Source organism: Impatiens glandulifera, chromosome 1 (genome assembly GCF_907164915.1).
Source record: "Impatiens glandulifera chromosome 1, dImpGla2.1, whole genome shotgun sequence".
NCBI classification, from domain to species: Eukaryota; Viridiplantae; Streptophyta; class Magnoliopsida; order Ericales; family Balsaminaceae; genus Impatiens; species Impatiens glandulifera.
Window position 1 is genome coordinate 103,795,859 of NC_061862.1, and position 20,331 is coordinate 103,816,189.

At 25.4% G+C, this 20,331-nt stretch overlaps 10 non-coding genes across 10 annotated transcripts; all 10 read right to left on the bottom strand.

Annotated features, from left to right (window-relative positions):
* Window positions 1-6: 6 nt before the first annotated feature.
* LOC124923169 lies at window positions 7-139 on the bottom strand. The gene has a single exon (XR_007098179.1). It is a non-coding gene; the product is annotated as a small nucleolar RNA snoR77 (small nucleolar RNA).
* A 67-nt stretch (window positions 140-206) lies between these two features.
* On the bottom strand, window positions 207-305 carry LOC124923150. Its single transcript, XR_007098161.1, has one exon. It is a non-coding gene; the product is annotated as a small nucleolar RNA snoR1 (small nucleolar RNA).
* An 8-nt stretch (window positions 306-313) lies between these two features.
* LOC124923101 lies at window positions 314-396 on the bottom strand. The gene has a single exon (XR_007098120.1). It is a non-coding gene; the product is annotated as a small nucleolar RNA Z159/U59 (small nucleolar RNA).
* Window positions 397-521: 125 nt separating this feature from the next.
* Window positions 522-622, bottom strand: LOC124923067. The gene has a single exon (XR_007098089.1). It is a non-coding gene; the product is annotated as a small nucleolar RNA Z103 (small nucleolar RNA).
* A 50-nt stretch (window positions 623-672) lies between these two features.
* LOC124923081 lies at window positions 673-771 on the bottom strand. Its single transcript, XR_007098101.1, has one exon. It is a non-coding gene; the product is annotated as a small nucleolar RNA Z103 (small nucleolar RNA).
* Window positions 772-14,224: 13,453 nt separating this feature from the next.
* LOC124923178 lies at window positions 14,225-14,357 on the bottom strand. Its single transcript, XR_007098187.1, has one exon. It is a non-coding gene; the product is annotated as a small nucleolar RNA snoR77 (small nucleolar RNA).
* Window positions 14,358-14,424: 67 nt separating this feature from the next.
* LOC124923146 lies at window positions 14,425-14,523 on the bottom strand. The gene has a single exon (XR_007098159.1). It is a non-coding gene; the product is annotated as a small nucleolar RNA snoR1 (small nucleolar RNA).
* Window positions 14,524-14,531: 8 nt separating this feature from the next.
* On the bottom strand, window positions 14,532-14,614 carry LOC124923102. The gene has a single exon (XR_007098121.1). It is a non-coding gene; the product is annotated as a small nucleolar RNA Z159/U59 (small nucleolar RNA).
* Window positions 14,615-14,733: 119 nt separating this feature from the next.
* LOC124923071 lies at window positions 14,734-14,834 on the bottom strand. The gene has a single exon (XR_007098093.1). It is a non-coding gene; the product is annotated as a small nucleolar RNA Z103 (small nucleolar RNA).
* A 51-nt stretch (window positions 14,835-14,885) lies between these two features.
* LOC124923082 lies at window positions 14,886-14,984 on the bottom strand. The gene has a single exon (XR_007098102.1). It is a non-coding gene; the product is annotated as a small nucleolar RNA Z103 (small nucleolar RNA).
* Between the last annotated feature and the right edge of the window lie 5,347 nt (window positions 14,985-20,331).

Below are 20,331 nucleotides of genomic sequence, written 5' to 3' on the forward strand. Positions count from 1 at the left end.
TTAATATATGTACTTCATCTTACTAGACCAACTTCATAGACAAGAACATCTCAGCAAGTCTGAAGAGTTAAAAGATTCAATGTATGAACAGATTAACACCTCCCTCTCTACTTTTTATTATCATGAAAGGGGGTTGCCTGAATTTCTATTCAATTACTTTAAATAATCAATCTTGAAGAATGCAATTACTTAGAATAAACAGACTAAGCTCAGAAAGTTGCTAAATTTGCTCAAAGAAGAGACTCTAATATTAGAGCCAATTCTCATACAAGAGGTGTCAGAAATAAGCATCAGTCATCTTTGCCATAAAATCATCTCTTCAGTTCAGGTCTCCATGATTATCAGCATGGTTTGTCTCAGGAGAACGAAAGTTTTTAAATTAACATCATCAGAGATCCAGTCCAAGAAGATGTTTAAAGAGAAAAGTAAACAAAAAATGAAAATGAAAACAATTCAAATCAGTTAGATTGACAAATTGAAAACTAAGCATGGTTCTTTCTAGAATATTCTAATGGATAGAGATGGATCAGAAAATTCCTGGCTTGGATTTCTCAAAAATAAATGAGAACAGCGCTCAATAATTTCAGTTTCGATCATCTGGGGAAAAGATCATCACATCCATCTCAAATCAATCGCTATATCCAGTTACATTAAATGAGAAAAACATCATACATGGATCAGAAGATTCCTGGCTTGGATTTCTCAAATAAATGAGAAGAGCGCTCGATAATTTCAGCTTCGATCATCTGGGGAAAACATCATCACATCCAACAAAGAAATCGGAACAAATATATACCTTCGATTAGGCGGAACGTTACAAAAATTATGAATAATCATTGAATAAAAACACATTCACAGATTGATGTATAATGAAAACCGAAGAGGCGTGTCATATATACTATGAGAGTGGAGAACTAACCTAATTCTGTGAAGATAGAAAAAGAAGCTGATGGTTTGCAAGTTATTGGGCTTGTATTTATTGGATAATGAGTCTTTATTTATTGAGAATATAATGGGCTTTGTTTTAGCTTTTCTCAGCCTTATTAAATTGTTCTATTTGGAATATTTTTTGTGTAGCTTTTTAGATAAAAATATAATTATATATAAATCACTGATATTTTTATTTTTTATAAAAATATTAAATTATTATTTTTTTATAATAAGTAATATATTATTATATATTATATAATAAACATTATTTTATATTAATTTTATCGTAGTCAAATATATATATATATAACTATGCTTAATTTTAAAAGTGTCCGGATTGCCGGGTTAAGAGTTGTGGTTAATTTGAATATACATGTGAGAGTAAATGGATATTTGGGTCGGATTATGGATTGATTCGTCCATAAACTTAAACGGTTAAAAATAAAATTAATAATGTTATATGTATGTTTTGAATTTGTGACCTAACAAAAACAAGTAAGAAAATAATTAAGTAATATTAGACTCTAGTAGATAATTTATATAATTATTTAAAATCAAACTCACAATATATATAAATATATACACAAAGTTATAAAATTATTTCAACAATTATAAGTGGTTTAGCGGTTAAAAAATTAAATTCAGATATAACAATCAGGTTCAAATCTCTCCAAAAATAAAATAATTATTATATGTGAAGGCACGAACATTGGTAGATGAAACTTTATATTTGATTGATAATTTAATCCAAAATTCAATGTCTGAAAGGAATTTTATTTTATCGAAACTACTTTTATTTCACATAATGAATGTTTTCAATTTATATAATTTTCGGTAAGATTAAAAAAATAAAAAATAAAAATTTTAAATAAAACGAATGGATAAAAGTAAGTTTTGTCTATTTTTTTAATAATTAGATAACAATATATTGAATTAAATTATAAAATCACATTTTTAACCTCATTTTTTTCTTAGTTTTTATATATTACTCGTGTAAATGTATGAGTTACATGCTAATTTTTATTTAAAACAGTATCCACGGAGACTCTTCGGTAACAAATGCGGCATCAAACAAGAATAATAAATGGAGTCATAAATATAAAAAAAAATTGATTAATCAATCATTTTTTATAAAAAATGAACAAAAAAATGTAAGATATAATAATTGAATATTCCCTTTAACAAGTACAATGAGTTCTATTTAAGGAGAAACATGCTGCACTTCTGCCTCATTTTCTCTTAATATTTTAAGCCAACTTTTATCACTAAACTATTTTGATTGAGTTTCTATCTAAAATGATATATTTCTAACTTAGGTTTAAATAATTAACCCACATTTTCACCTATTATCTATCTTCTTTCTCCTTTACTTTATTCTCTTATATTTAATTTATTTTCATCTATATTTTAATTATTGCTTTGTTAGTTTAATCAGAACTCATAACATTTTATTTATTTAATTTTTTATTATTTGGACGTTTCTTAAAGTCGTTAAAAAAATTACCAATCTAAATATATCAAGCTAAAAAATGTTAGTTAGTTGTCATATCTTTAATCATTAATCCATTCAACTATCATCTAATCTATCGTCTATAATAACTAATAATGCTTAAAATTTGGATTGTCGAATTTTAATTGGATTTTAGCGTGAAAGTAACTGGGTACAGACCATACGGTAAAACCGATCGGTTTTTAATAAGAAAACGGATTCATTTCACAGATTACTAAATGAGATGTATAATTAACATTGAACATTTTAATAAATTTTAAAAATAAAATTTTAACTTAATTATTATTAGTCGTTATATTATATATACGAAACTCTATAAAATAATACACTTGGGACGACCAAATTATAATTAAAAAGGTATTAATTATCGATAATTAATAATTAATATTTTATTAATTTATAGTAAAATACTTAGTTTACAAACCCTTTAGCTTCCACTTAATTATTGTATACAATGCACTGTATAATCAAATGAATAGCCTAATTTGAAAGAAACCTTCAATCTCCCACCTTATTATGATTCTTATGTTCAATGTATCACTTTATGAACATTAAAAATATTTTCTATATAAACAAGATCAAAAAACTGTAGGTTAACACAAACAAATCATACACATAACATGACTTCCCATCTTAAAGGTGTGAAAAAAACAACAATAATAGACGATATTCGAAGAGCATTATGCAAGCACAACAAGGATAATCCAAGTCTCACTCAAAAGCAATTGCAAGAATGGGTTCATAGTAACTATGGTTTGCAGGTGAGTCAAAGGACAATATCGAATACAATTAAGCGATCTTTAGAGTACTCTCACTTGCTCCAAAAGAGGCGATGTTAGCGACACAAACGACAAAATTTCTGACCTAGAAAATCTCTCTATTAAGTTCTACATGGAGCCCCCTTCGCGAAATGAAGCTATTAAAGCGGCAATGACATTGAACAATTTGCTTGTTGAGCTATGAGAAACAACACCAGAAGTTCTACCATGCTAGGAAAAATTAGAGACGACATTCAAAGGGTAATTGATTTCAACAAAAAAACAAAAGACAATTGAGTCATTTTTCAAGAAACTTTCATAAATCATTCATGTAATATGCTATACATAAAGAATGTAATTTATATTTTATATGGGTCTAAAGAAATTATCAAAATGTATTATCTTATAATTTTAGCGAATTATTAATTTAGAACTCTACCCCCGAGTCTCGGGAGCGGCTAATATATATATTATATAAGGAAAAAAGCTCACTTAGGCGTATGTACTTGTACAACTAGCTCACTTAAACGTATGTACTAATAAAAAGTCATTTAAACGTATGTACTATCAAAATTGGCTCATTTAGCCTCTTTTAGTAACCATAATTAACTTTTATTTTAAATTTATATATTTATTAATTAAATATTAATATATTTCTCTCTCTTTCCTTTTCATTATTATTTCATTTATTACTATTAAATGAACCCTCTATTTTTATATTTTTATTATTTTTTATTATTTTTATATGAGTATTTATGATTAATTATTTTAATTTTATTTATATATATGAGTATTCATCATTAATTATTTTAACTATATATTTCTTCTTTTTTTTATATATAATTTTTTATATTCATATTAATTATTAATTATTTAATAAATGTTTGATCCCAATAATTGAATATAACAATGAAATTTTTTTCAAAAATAAAATCTTCACACAAAAATAAATTATTTAAGAATTAACGAATTGAATAATAATAAAAAAACTCATATGAGACACTAAAAGAGTAATAATCAAATATTAGACAAAACAATTTATTGATTACTAATATAAGTCGTGAATAAATTAAATAAAAAATTATTATTTTTATTTATATTAACTAAATAAGAAAAAACACCTTTTTTCATTTTTATTGTATTAAATTAAATAAGAAAAAAAATTTCAAAAAATATTACAGTAAACCTAAATTCATAATAAGTTGTTAATTTTTAAAAAAAAATGAGAATTTAAGAAATATGAGAACTAAAAATTAATAAAAAAATATGAAATATAAAAGAGAAATTAATACTAACATAATAAACAAAATTTAAGAATAAAATAAATTACCTAGTTTAATTAATGAAAAAGAAGGAGTGAAAAAACATATTAATATTTAATTAATAAATATATAAATTTAAACAATAAAAGTTAACCCATGTTATTAAAGAGACTAAATAAACCAATTTTTTAATAGTACATAGGTTTAAATGCCTTTTATTATACATACGTCTAAGTGAGCTAGTTGTACAAATACATACGTCTAAGTGAACTTTTTTTCCTATATATTATTCAACACTATTTTTTAAAATTATATAAAAAAAATTCTTTTTTTATTTTTATCTTTAAATAAATAAATAAAACATTAACCATTTAAGAATTAATCAATTTTAGAATAAAAATTTATTTAATTATATAATTAACATAATAAGTGTTCTTGTATAAATTTTTTTACTTCTATTTTCTATTTGTATTATTATTTTTATATTATTATATTATATATATGGACCATTTTAACAATTATATATTATATATAAACATTTATTTAAAACTTAATTTGCGATATATTTAAAATTAAATAAATTATTATTTTTATATTTGTCTATATTGACGGGTAAATAATATTTTTTATACTGAAAAAATAGTAAAAATAATTAATTTTTTTATTATTTATCTATATTTATATTTAACACAAATGATAAATAATATTTTTTATATTAAAAATATAGTTTTAACTTATTATAAAAAAAGTTCAATGTTACTTTGTAAATTTTATCAAAAAAAAATTAAAAATTAATAAGTTTTTATTAGTTATAAAAATATATATAAACAACAACATGCATACACAAAATTATAAATAATTAGATAGTTAAAATTACGGATGGCAATTTAAAACCGCCCCGCGACAACACCGAACCGAATTGCCCAATTTGGGACGGTTTTTCCCGAAACCGAACGAGGATGGGGCGGGGATGGTATTTGTGTCCCCGCCCCCGACCCGCCCCCGATTCACCACCGTTTCACCCCGATTCTGTCCCGAATACCATAAACATAATTAAATATATTAAATCACCATTATATTATTTATTTACTATATTTTATAAGAGTATTAAAATTATTTGTTTATAGTAATATAAAATTTTAATATATTATAATTTATATTATATTAAAAAATCGTTTATATAATTTTATTGTATAACTTTTATTTATTTATTTAAAATAAAAATTATTAACGGTGTCCCGCGGGATTCCCCGAAACCGAAAAAAAACCGAACGGGGCGGGGATGGTAATTGCTTTCCCCGCCCCGAACCGCCCCATTGTCATCCCTAGTTAAAATGACCATCTTTCACATTCGAGACAAGAGTTCGAATTTTTTGCAAATACAAATTTAAGTAAATTATATTTGTGTATAAGAGGCCCACACTCGAGACAAGAGTTCAAATTCTTGTAAATGCAAATTTAAGTAATTATATATGTGGATAAAAGGCTGGTAATAAATGAGAGGTGGTTATTTGACGCGGGATAAAAGTCTGATAACATTATATTGTGAGGTCGATTAAGATTGTTTATAATTTAATTTGCGATATATTTAAATAAAAAAAATTATTTTTATTATTATTTGTCTATGATTTATATTTGACGAATTTTTTTAATTAATCTTTAATATTATTTATCTATATTTTATATTTAACACAAAATGATAAATAATATTTTTTTATATTGAAAATATAGTTTTAGCTTAATAATAAAATGAGTCTAATTCCCTCTTCTAACCTAACGGCAATAAGAGGTGGATACTAAACCTAAGTTCTTGGGTTCGAACTTAAATGGAAGGCTACTTACTTAATTCGTTGTCCCATTGTTTTTAAAATGGGTTTAATGTTATTGTGAATTTTATCAAAAAAAAAATAGAAAATTAAAATTTTTAAGTTATAAATAATTAAATGGTTAAAGTGATCATTTTTCACACTCGAGATAAAAGTTCGAATCTTTGCAAATGCAAATTTAAGTAAATTATATTTGTGGATAAGAAGCCCACACTCGAGATAAGAGTTCGAATCATTGCAAATAGGCAAATTAAGTAATTATATGTGTGAATAAAGACCGTAATAAATGAGAGTCGATTTATTTGACGTCGGGATAAGAGTCTGGTACATTGATTATGCAGTTGGATATGATTGATGGTTGATTGTCCGAAGGATATAGAACTGATACATAGAATGGAATGATTAAATTGATGGTTGATGTGTCCGAACATTGGTTTGCCAAGATAAGAGACATGGTGAAATTGTGAGATTGAGATGTGGTTTATCGAGGGATAAAGGATGTGTGTCAAGTGTGAATGATGTTGGTGTTGGTTTTTGCCGATAGATAGAGGTATGAAGTGGATTAAGATTTGTAGTTGGTTTAACGAAGGGATAAGAGGTCACGTGAACATTGGGTTGTCAATGAGAAGGGATGTTGTGTTGGTTTGGTGTTGTCAAGGAATAAGCTGAGAGATTAGTAATAGAGAGATTTGGTAGTTACATATATGCATGGATTGTTGGTCTATTAAAGAAGTTAAAGTAAAGAAGTTAATGATATGAGAAGAGTGTTAGTTTGTCAAAAATGAAATAAAAAAGATTAGTAATATGAGAGACTTGGTGGTTAAATATATGAATGAGATTGTTGGTCTACTACAAAGTTAATGATATGATAAGAATTGTTAGTTTGTCAAAATAAATTAAAAAATTGTTGGTACTATTAAGATAGTTGTGTGCAAAAATGAGGTTACGAGATTAGTAATATGAAATGTCTATTATGTAAAAAATGATACTTTTGGTTGATCGAGAACTTAGGATAAATTAGTGAACTAATGAGAAAAAGATAAATGAATATCTCCTTATCAAATTGTTATCATTTTCTCTTTTTTTGATGAATAAATAAATATTGTTTAATGAGAGAAGTAAGACAACCACTAGATTGGTCCCAACCATTGAAGTCTCTCATGTTCAAACCTATAGATATTGTCGATGAAAAAGATGATGAAGACGATGAAAATGATAATTATGATAGAGATGACAAAGATACGAGTATTGTATATTTCAACTTTATAAATGTAAATTTTATTTATCCTTACAATGTATGAACATTGTTGCTAGTATATATAACAATCTTAATTTAAAATGTTAGAAGTGTATAGCATGTTAATTGTTATCCCTACAATCATCCACGTTATCAAAATAATTTCTATTCATAATTTATTTATCTTATTTATTTTTCTCTCGTAATATATATATTCTCTTTCTTCAAATTTTTTTTACTCTATATATAATATATTTTTTTCATCAATAAATTTTATATTAAAATATACTATAACTCATATATATATATATATTAATAGATTTCTTTCTTCTTTTACTTACAAAATATATATATATATACTATATAATATAACAGTAAATAATATATTATATATATAAATAGAAAATAAAAACTAATAATTATGAAAGAATATAGGAGGAAGAAACTATTAATGATATATATAATCTATATATTCAAATAAAAAAATTAATTAAAAAGTGAAATAAGAAGGTGAAATAACTTAATCTTCATATCCTAATTTTTCTCAATCTTATTATAAATTATAATAAAAAATTATTTTTTTTTATTTTTTATCTCATATATATATATATATTATATATTATATATATATTATTTTATTAAAAAGATTCTTCACTAATTTATTTTTCAATATATAATAATTATTAATTTTATATATAAATAATTGTATCATTTTTTATTATTTTTAAGTTACATGTATATAATATTATGATTAATTATGTTAAAATTTTATTATATATAAAATAATAAGAAAATAACAATATTATATAAATTAATCATTATAAAAATTATTTTTCATTTTCAATATTTTTTTACAATTAATTTTATTTATTTATTTTTTATATCATATATGAATATAAATAATTTTAATATATTATATGATTAATATATATATATATATAAATATTAGAATAAAAATAATCTCTCTATCATTGAGTTTTATAAAAATATTTTTATTCTTTTATTATATTTATATATAAAGAAAAATTTAATATTTTAAATCAAACTATTTATATACATATAATTAATATATATAATAAAAAAAAATTAATAATTAAAAAAAATTATTTTTGAATAATTATGTTAAAAATAAAATTAAATAAATAAATATGTAACATCTATAATTATTATATATGAAAAATAAATTAGGTGAGAAATATTTTTAATTAGAATAATATATATACTATATATATATATATATATATATATATATATATATATATAATATAAAATAAAGAAAAAAATTAAAAATTATTTTATTAAATAATTTATTATGTATAGAGAAAAATTAGGATAATAAATTTAATTATTTTATTATATATAATTTTATATCTTTATATTGTATAGTAAAGAGATATATTTATTTTTATTATATATATATATATATATTTATTTGTATAAATATGAAACATTATCTATTATATATAATAATAATAAATAATAATTAATTTGAATTTGTTTAGTTTATCATCGGAGCTCCTACGATCATTTGTTTGGTAGAAGATAGAATGAACCCATAAACTTGAAATATATATATATATATATATATATAATATATATATATATATATATATATATATTTTATATATATATATTTATATATATATATATATTTATATATTTATATATATTTATATAGATATATATATAACACTTCAAATTTAAGCTCACCAAAATACTCCACTTCAACATCTGTTTTCTATCTCTCTTAGTCTTTCTTTCTTAATTACATTTTCCCCTTACTATATACATATTATATATTATATATTTATATATATATTATATATATCCTCAATCGACAAAAAAAAATTCAATATATATATATATATATATAATTGATAATAAATATTAAATACAAAATATATACATACACAAAATAATAAAATTATTTTAACAATTTCAAATGGTTTAGAAATTAAAGTGTTCACATTTAATACTTAAAACCAGTGTTCGAATCCCAAAAAATATAAATTAAGATTTTCAATAACGTATTATTGACTATAATATAATGTGGAGATCAAAATTAGTGGTTGGTTTGACAAACATTTGAAAGTGTGAGGTAATGAGATAGAGGTCGGATGGTGGGTGGTTTGTGAGTGTGAGGTCGGAATTAGTGGATGGTTTAGTGAACATTTGAAAGAGTAAGGTCACGGGATGGAGGTCGAGTGGTGGTGATTTGTCGGTCGAGGGGATAAAAAGGCATATAAAAAAGTGTGAGTCACAAGATGAGGCTCAATTGGGGGTTAGTGATTGGTTTGACGTTGGATAAGAGATTTGTGATCAATTGGGATTGATTGTTGATTTGTTGAAGTGGGAGTAAAAGAGAGGTCGACTAAGAATGGTGAGTGGTTTGTCAATGAAAAAGTGTGAGTCACAAGATTATGGTTAGTGGGTGGTTTGCTGAGAGAATAAAGAGGCATATAAGGGGATAACGAGACATGAAAAAGTGTGAGTCACAAGATGAGGGTCAGTTGGGGTTAGTGGTTGGGTTTTGATGATGGATAAGAGGTGTGTGATCAATTGAGATTAGTTGTCAATTTGTTGGAGTGAAAGTAAAAGAGAGGTCGGCTAAGATTGGTGATTGGTTTGTCGAGAGATAAAGAGACGTATAAAATAGTGTGAGTCACGAGATTAGGGTTAGTAAGTGGTTTACCGAGAGGATAAAAAGACATATGATGAGATAAAGAGATATGAAAAAGTGTGAGTCACAAGATGATGGTCAGTTTTGGGGGTTGGTGGTTGGATTTTGACGATGGATAAGAGGTGTGTGATCAATTGAGATTGGTTGTTGATTTGTTGAAGTGAGAATAAAAGAAATGTCAACTAGGATTGGTGAGTGTTTGTCATAGGATAAAGAGACATATGAAAAAGTGTGAGTCACAAAATTAGGGTTAATGGGTGGTTTGTCGAAAAGATAAAGAGGCATATGAAAAGGTGTGAGTCACGTTATGAGGGTTGATGATTGAGTTTGACGAGAGATAAAAAATGTGTAATCAATTGAGGTCGACTAAGATTGGTGGGTGGTTTACCGAGGGGATAAAATATGCATATGAAAAAGTGTGAGTCACAAGACGGGTCAATTAAGGCGGTTAAGTGAGTGCAGATGGGATAAAATATATGTTAACATTAAGTCTAGATTAAACTTAATTTTTACAAACTAAAACCAATTTTAAATTAATTAAACTTAAATAATATTAATTTTATTTAAAATATTTATAGATAAATAATATTTTGTATATATTTTATCCGTGCAAATGCACAGATTCATGCTAGTAAAATTTAAAATGATATATGTATGTTTCGAATTTGCAACCTAACAAAAATAAGTACAATCATTTAACCAAATATGATTTGGGTGTGGTCTTTCGAGAGATAATAGGTTGGTAACAAATTAGAGTGATTAAAAAATATGAATCAATTATTTGATTAACCAAAATATGAGGTCACGAGATTAAATATCAATTTAGATTAGCGATTTATTTTTCTAGGGATAAGAGACGCGTGAAAGTGTGCTTGAGATGTGCTTTACCAAGGGAGATGTGGGTAACAAATGATCGTGATGTCAGAGGTCGATTGAGATTGGTGATTGGTTTGTTGAAGGATAAGAGGCGTGTGCAGGGGCGGAGCCACACCCAACTTGACCCGGGCTGTAACCCGGAGGGATTTACTCTGTTAGTACTAGAATATTATATAATATAAAATTATATAGCTATCTAATTGACTAAATTATATACTATAGCTCGGACGCCCATATGTTCTATAATATATTTATTCTATTTTAACCACCTAAATTTAATTTATTAAGAGAATATAAAAAAACGTTACTACTCAAAATTATATTTATTCCTAATTAAAAAACATCTTAATTTATTAATTTCTAAATAAATAATTCACACAATAATATATAATTTATTACTTTCTAATTAAAAGTCTCTAACTTATTTATTCCTAATTAAATCTAATTTGGTTGTTGATTTGATGAATGTAACTCGACATATAGATAAAGTTATGAATCGAGAATCTTCTGAACAAATTCAAAAGAATCGATTAAGGCTTGCAGCAACAATTGAGAGTGTTCGTTGGCTAAGTTTGCAAGCATGTGCATTAAGAGGTCATGATGAATCTTTAGATTCCCAAAATCGAGGTAATTTTATTGAGATGTTAAAACTCTTGGAAAAATAGAATGATAATATTGCTAATGTTATCTTAGAGAAAGCTCAAAGAAATGCAAAGTATACGTCTCCCGAAGTTCAAAAGGAAATCCTACATATTATTGGTAACATGGTCATAAATAAAATACGTGATGAAGTTGGCGATTCCAAATTTTGTATTTTGGTGGATGAAGCGAAGGATATATGTAACGTATTTTTAATTGTTTGCAAGCTCTATTTCTTAAAGATTGCCCTTATGAGTATTATGTGCATTGCTTTGCCCATCGACTACAACTAGCATTAGTTACTGCTGCTGAAAAAAATATCGTGTTATATTAGTTTTTGTGAAAATAATTTTAGCCCGGGTAGACTTGAAATCTTGGCTCCGCCCCTAGGCGTGTGAAATTATGATTGAGATTGGTGGTTAGACTTCTAAGAAATTACAAGCGTTTAAAAATGTGATTAAAATTGATGGTTAGTTTACCGTGGAATAAAAGACGTATGAAAATATGATAAAGAGTAATATTAAAAATTGTGAGTCACAATATGCTAACTAATTAACTTTGGTAATAAATATTAAATACAATATATAGATACACAAAATTATAAAATTATTCCAACAATTTCAAGTGGTCTACCGGTTAAGGTATTCAAATTTTATATCTAAGACCAGAGTTCTAAAAAAAATTACAAATTTAAAAGTGAGTATTATAAATATTTGAGATATCAATGTTAAAAAATGCATTATTAAATATAATATATGGTGACACAACTTTTAAATAAGGAATAAGATATCAGGTCGGTTGAAATTGATTGTTGCTGAGGGATAAAGTTACATATTCAAATCACATTAAAAATATTCTAAATTAAAGTGTATTGTAATTATAAGGATTCTGCTAACTTCTTAAATTTAAAATGATAAAATGTGAAAAATAAATTTTAAGATTTGCGTAATGTTTGTTTTACGACTATTTATTATGAAGATAATTTTATAAAATATATTTATTTATGTTGTATTTATCTTTGATTATGGAGATAATTTTATAAAATATATTTATTTATGTTGTATTTATCCTTGTTTTATAACTAGAACCGTACAACCAATTCGGATCTTCTGTTACCATTTTCTCTCTATTCCTTGAGTATCCCCCAGTGGCAAAACTGTAATAAAAAAATAAATTAATACTCTACTTCATTATAAAAACCATATGTTACAGTTAAAAGATCAAATAAAATAAACAAAATATCCTTATAATTCAATTATACAACTTACTAAAATTTATAACCATTTTAAAAAGTTAAAAACCTTTATTCCAAGATGATAGATTCAGAAATTCTGTCACAATTTTATTTCACCTAACACTATAAAAAAATTATCTGAACTATTGAGACAATGATATTGTCTGAACTATTTGAGACAATGATATTGTCTGAACTATTTGACTATTGAGACAATGATATTGTCTGAACTATTTGAGACAATGATATTGTCTGAACTATTTGACAAAAGATTATCATGTTGGAATAGTGGTAGTTCAGGCATTGTTTTGCCATTGCTGGAAACTGCATCCTTAAATGGAAGTTGGGTTAAACTTTTACATCCTCAAGCACATATTCAATATACAGCTTTGTATATTTGAAAATCTTGTTTTATTCTGAGGAGGTTTACAGTGCAAAAAAGTATGATAAACTGAAAAAAAGACCACAAGAACAGATAGATGAGAAAATTAATAAAGATTCAACATAGTTAATATCTGAATTCTCAACTTGAAGCAATTACTAACAGCTAGTCTGCACATATATTGTCACTTTTCAGATAAAAACTAAAAGCCTGTAATCAAAATGCAAAACATGATAAATGATCATACGAACACATGTTGTGTCCCAATCTATAAAGATGACACAAATTAAACAAGGAACGTTAATAGTAACCAGAATCAGCAAGGATGAGGGGGAATTATGATAAAAGAGAAGAAATATGGACAAGATAGATTGAATCAGAATTGAGACTAAGAATAAAAGTAGGGCTGAGCCCATTCAATTAGGAAGAAATCAGTAAAGATTACATCATATTTTCCTATCTATTACTCTAATCATACTATTGATTAACTAACTACCAATCCACTACTAACTACTTCTAACATTACTAATGAACTCAAACTAAACTATTCCTACAATCTTCCACGAGGCTGAATCTCCAGTGTATGTGTATTGTTGACTTTATGTACTATTATTGAGCACTTGTAGCTGTGAAATTATCTATTAATTTAAACATGATAAAGTTGAAATTCGGAACACACTTTCAAAATGATCAAAACAAGTATGAAGTTTGGTTTAATCACATGGCAAGCAAACATAATTTTAAGAAAATAATTGAGACCTGCATCTTCTTTTGTCCTCAGTATTTGTATTTTGCACAAGTTTGAGTGCAAACATACATATGCATTTGGACATGTTTGTCTTTTTAGGAAGAATAGCACAAGAAAAACTTAGGTCATACATAATTTAATATATGTACTTCATCTTACTAGACCAACTTCATAGACAAGAACATCTCGGCAAGTCTGAAGAGTTAAAAGATTCAATGTATGAACAGATTAACACCTCCATCTCTACTTTTTATTATCATGAAAGGGGGTTGCCTGAATTTCTATTCAATTACTTTAAATAATCAATCTTGAAAAATGCAATTACATAGAATAAACAGACTAAGCTCAGAAAGTTGCTAAATTTGCTCAAAGAAGAGACTCTAATATTAGAGCCAATTCTCATACAAGAGGTGTCAGAAATAAGCATCAATCATCTTTGCCATAAAATCATCTCTTCAGTTCAGGTCTCCATGATTATCAGCATGGTTTGTCTCAGGAGAACGAAAGTTTTTAGATTAACATCATCAGAGATCCAAGAAAATATTTAAAGAGAAAACTAAACAATAATAAAAATGAAAACAATTCAAGTCAGTTTGATTGACAAATTGAAAACTAAGCATGATTCTTTCTTGAATATTCTGATTGATAGAGATGGATCAGAAGATTCCTGGCTTGGATTTCTCAAAAATAAATGAGAACAGCGCTCGATAATTTCAGTTTCGATCATCTGGGGAAAAATTCATCACATCCATCTCAAATCAATCGCTATATCCAGATACATTAAATAAGAAAAAACATCATGCATGGATCAGAAGATTCCTGGCTTGGATTTCTCAAATAAATGAGAAGAGCGCTCGATAATTTCAGCTTCGATCATCTGGGGAAAACATCATCACATCCAACAAAGAAATCGGAACAAATACATACCTTCGATACTTACAAAAATTATGAATAATCATTGAATAAAAACACATTCACATCGATGTATAATGAAAGCGGAAGAGGCGTTTCATATATACCGTGAGAGTGGAGAACTAACCTAATTCCTAATTCTGTGAAGATAGAAAAAGAGGCTAATGGTTTTTAAGTTATTGGGCTTGTATTTATTGGATAGGGAGTCTTTATTTATTGAGAATATAATGGGCTTTGTTTTAGCTTTTCTCAGCCTTATTAAATTGTTCTATTTGGAATATTTTTTTGTGTAACTTTTTGAGATAAAAATATAATTATATATAAATCACTTATATTTTCATTTTTTATAAAAATATTAAATTATTATTTTTATAATAATATTAGATTGTAATATATTATTATATATTATATAATAAACATTATTTTATATAATTTTATCGTAGTCAAATCTCTATATATATAACGATGCTTAATTTTAAAAGTGTCCGGATTGTCGGGTTAAGAGTTATGGTTAATTTGAATATACATGTGAGAGTAAATGGATATTTGGGTCGGATTATGGATTGACTCGTCCATAAACTTAAACGGTTAAAAATAAAATTAATAATGTTATATGTATGTTTTGAATTTGTGACCTAACAAAAATAAGTAAGAAAATAATTAAGTAATATTAGACTCTAGTAGATAATTTATATAATTATTCAAAATCAAACTCACAATATATATAAATATATACAAAAAAAAGTTATAAAATTATTTCAACAATCATAAGTGGTTTAGCGGTTAAAGAGTTAAAATTTCATATTAACAATCAGGGTTCAAAATCTCTCTAAAAAAGTAATTATATGTGAGGGCGCGAACATTGATAGATGAAGCAAGCAGAAGTGAGAATGTCGGCTTGAATAACACAAACTTTATATTTGATTGATAATTTAATCCAAAATTCAATGTTTGAAAGAAATTTTGTTTTATCGAAACTATTTTTATTTCAACTAATGAATGTTTTCAATTTATATAATTTTGGGTAAGATTAAAAAAATAATAAAACAATTTTAAATAAAACGAGTAAATAAAAGTAAGTTTTGTCATATTTTTGAATATTTAGATAACAATATATTGAATTAATTATAAAGTCGCATTTTTAACTTAACTTTTTTATTAGTTTTTATATCATTACATTTGCACGAGTTACATGCTAGTTTTTCTTTAAAACAGTATCCACGGAGACTCTTCGGTAACAAATGCAGTCATAAATATAAAAATATTTTTAATTAATCAATAATTTTTTATAAAAAATGAACTAAAAATGTAAGACATGATAATTGAATATTCACTTTAACAAGTTCAATGAGTTCTATTTAAGGAGAAACATGTTGCACTTCAGCCTCATTTTCTCTTAAAGGAGTATAAAACACTATTTATCTGTATATCATTCATTAAATCATATTTCAATGGCAAAATTGAAACCTAAACCTTAATTTAATCCTAAACAATTTGAATAGTTTATGAACAGAGAATTGAAACTCTTTCATACTTGAATCAAACCTAAAACTGAAATTAAAATGAGGATTGATGGTAGAAACTACGAAATCGCTGAAGTCACCACCATTGTCAAAGGGAATGGCTTTTGAGGGACGAATGTATGTGAGTGTTGGGGGAATCAATAACACCGTTGTCAAAGTCATGAGAGGTCGTCGTCGAAAGAGGGTTGAATGTGCATGGATGGCGGAGTTACGAGAGGGAGATTTATGTTAGATGTGTACGTGGAGAAGTCGCGGTGGAAGAGTGCAAATTAAAAGGAGAGGTAAGTTAGAGATTTATATTATATAAATCTCTGCGTGTTAGATGTATTCGAACAAAGTCATAATTTAAATTGTGAAAAATTAAATATAAATAAAAAATTATTTGAATTCATTTTCTTTTAATATTCTCTTTCATTTAATCTTCTCGGTAATATTTCTTTCAATTGAAAGGTATGTCAATTGTTTCTCTATATTGATCGAGACGTATAAAGAAATAACCATATTTTAATTGGTAGATTATTATGTTTATAAAATGAACAACATTATGTTAGTTAATTTGGTTTGGTTATTTCTAATTTAACCTTCCATAAAATTAAAAATATCATTTAGATATCATTACTTTATATTGACGACAAATACACCATACACTTGATTTCAAATTATTTTGGTTTATATTAAAGATAACATTTACATAATTAATTATTATACTAGTGACCCATAAATTTGAACAATCCCTCACTAGGTTACGTATGTACAAAATAAATGAAATTTCGTGTCAACTAAATCATATATTGTATAAACAATTTTATCAACTAATTATATCAATATATGACAAAAAACTCGTCGTTTATATCTAAGCACAACTAGACCAACAATGATCACATAAATTGATACAATTAATTGACAAATCATATAATTAAGGTGAGGATTCAAACTCATAAAATTACCTTTAATTTATCACTGTATTTCTCCTTACTATAAAATAATGAAAGTTTTATGCACCATGATCTTAATTTTCAGATTTTACTTGATTTTAAATCATATTTTAAATATAATTATACAAAGTGTAATGAACTAAATATTATATAATTTCTAATCAGAACAAAACTTTATAAGCATCTAAAAAACAACAAAACTGAAAAACAATTAAATTACAAACTCCCACTAAAATATCGTCAAACTCTACCACACTCATATGAGCATATGTTTTAGGCGTTAAACCATTTGTTAAGAGTAACTACCATAGAGTTTGTATTTAAATATTTTATTTGTTATGAGTAACTACCATAGAGCCATAGAGTTTGTATTTAAATATTTTATAAAAATCTGTCCGTATCATTTCTTTTTCAACAAAAAAATTTGATGTCAATAAATTTGACTTATCAAGCTCCTATTGTTCTTGAAATACCATATAATTGATTTATTACACAACTTTTTTAAAAATTGGTCTTCAATCCCTTCTGGTTAATTTATAAATTACTAGTAAGTAGTTGTAAATTGCATGAATTATATTAATAACTTTTTTTTTTTTTTTTTTTGTCTTCTTAATTATTCATACCATTTAAAAAAAAGAATAATATCAATTTTTAAAAAAAATATTTTTATTTTTTGTCGAGACTAAGATAATCTCAATTATATATATATATGTATATATATATATATGTATATATATATATAAATATATATATATATATATATATATATATATATATATGTATATATATATATATATATTCTTTTTTATTTTTATATAAATTTAACTAGTTTGCTTGAATGAAATAGAATATTTATGATATTAATTATTGAAGATTATTTTTTTAATGTTAGAAACTTAAATTATTTTTTAAAAATTTTAAAAAATTAAAAAATATTTTCAAAATATTTTTTAAATATTTTTAAAAAAAGTATTTTAACAAAGGTTCGTTTATGATTTATTTTTAAACTCTAATGTCATTTTAAACGGATGTGTTTCAAATATTTTCCTCCATAATCATCATTAGTAATAGGTATCAGTATTTAAATAATTGTTGTTATAATTCTTTAAATACGCATAAACCTACGCATGTTTAAGACATGAAGAATAATCGGTTAATATAAAATGTTATACAACTGGTTTTTAAAAATAGATTTATAAGAGAGACCATTTTTAAAACGGGTATAGAGGATGAAACGCGAAAGATCTTTCCCGAGTATTACCAAACTACTAACTGAAAGAAACTCTAGCTAAAAATACTTTTGTACACGTATGCCAGTTTATTAATTTTCAAAAATCAATTGGCGACTTTATTTTTAAATAAAAATTTTCTTAAATTAATTTTTTAAATTAATTTAAAACAAAGGATTTAAAAAATCAAATTATAATTTAAATACTGCAAATCCCCAAATTATTTAAATTTGAACATAAATTAATTATTTTTAATTAATTTCAAAACTAATTAGAAATTATTTAAAAATCTTTTAAAATAATATTTTATTTTAAAAAAAATTTTAACACGCAGACCGATGTTAAAATTCTCGAATCTCAAGTTTGCCACAGAACAAAAGAGTTTTTCGGGGTTACAAATCCATGATACCTAAATCAAAATCCGCCATTCTAAAAAATCTTCGAGCTTTTCTATTTTTCTAAAAATATTTAGAGAAGTTATAAAGCATGATTCTAATCTAGCCAAACACTCTATTAAAACTCGAAATTTATGCATTTGAATTCTTGTATTCTTCACTAACGCATTGTTATTCAATTTCGTGATTGGAATTTGACCTTAAGATCATTTATAATATTTTTTTGTTGAATTGAATTTGATTAATCATTTTAAATTAAAATTAATTCAATTTGAATTTTAAAATTTCAGAAAATCGGGTTGTTGTCCTATAGTTCTAGCTTAAGAAAAGAAACTCAAGAAGTATCATAATAGTTTCTAAATGCTATAAGGAGCATTTTAAAATAAATCCCAAGTGATTTGATGAAATTTTGAATGAATTCATACAAATCAAAGAGCTTTAGGATTTGAGTTTTTTTTAACGATTAAAAACAATGTCAAACTCCTTGTTATGATTGTCTTTTGGTTCTAATTGATCAAATGAAGCTTCCTATAAGCTTGAAAATTGATTTTGATTTGAATTGGGGAAATCTCATTTTCAGGTCAAATTTTGATTTCCATTGAAACTCCGACAAGGACTTGACAACATGAATGATGGCCTCGGGAAGTTGTAAACATGTTCTAAATGTCGAAAGGAAGCTTTCCATATGTTTGGCTTTTGGATTGAAGGTTCCAATGAAAAATGAAAAAAGGACATCGGGAGGTTGAAGTAGGGATGATGACAACGGGTACCCTACCCGACGAGTAGTTAAGTACCCATCCCCAAACCCTTCATTTCACTACTCGACCCCGAATCCGACGGGTATCTCTACTTCTATCCCCATTTCCGATTCGTCAAGTACCCGATCCCGACGGGTACCCCAATACCCGATTAAAGATTATCAAGATTGAAAAAAAAAACACAACTTTAATAAATAATTTTAAAATTTGTAATATAGAAATGTTAAAAATATTAGTATTTTAGACCTTTACTTTTATATATTTTATTATTTAGTCCCTTTGTTGGCTTATAAATAAGTCTTTTATTGTTTTCTATTTTAAATATATATTCAATGTATAATAAAACCCTAGTTTCTCTTTTCTCTGTTTTCTATCATGGTATTAGAGCTACCATTCATTTATAGGGCTTGATTTGTTGGGATCGAGGGTTTTTGCAACGATTCTTATGCTTCTACACCGAAGGATTAATCTGTTACGGTATGTCTCTTGTTTTGCTT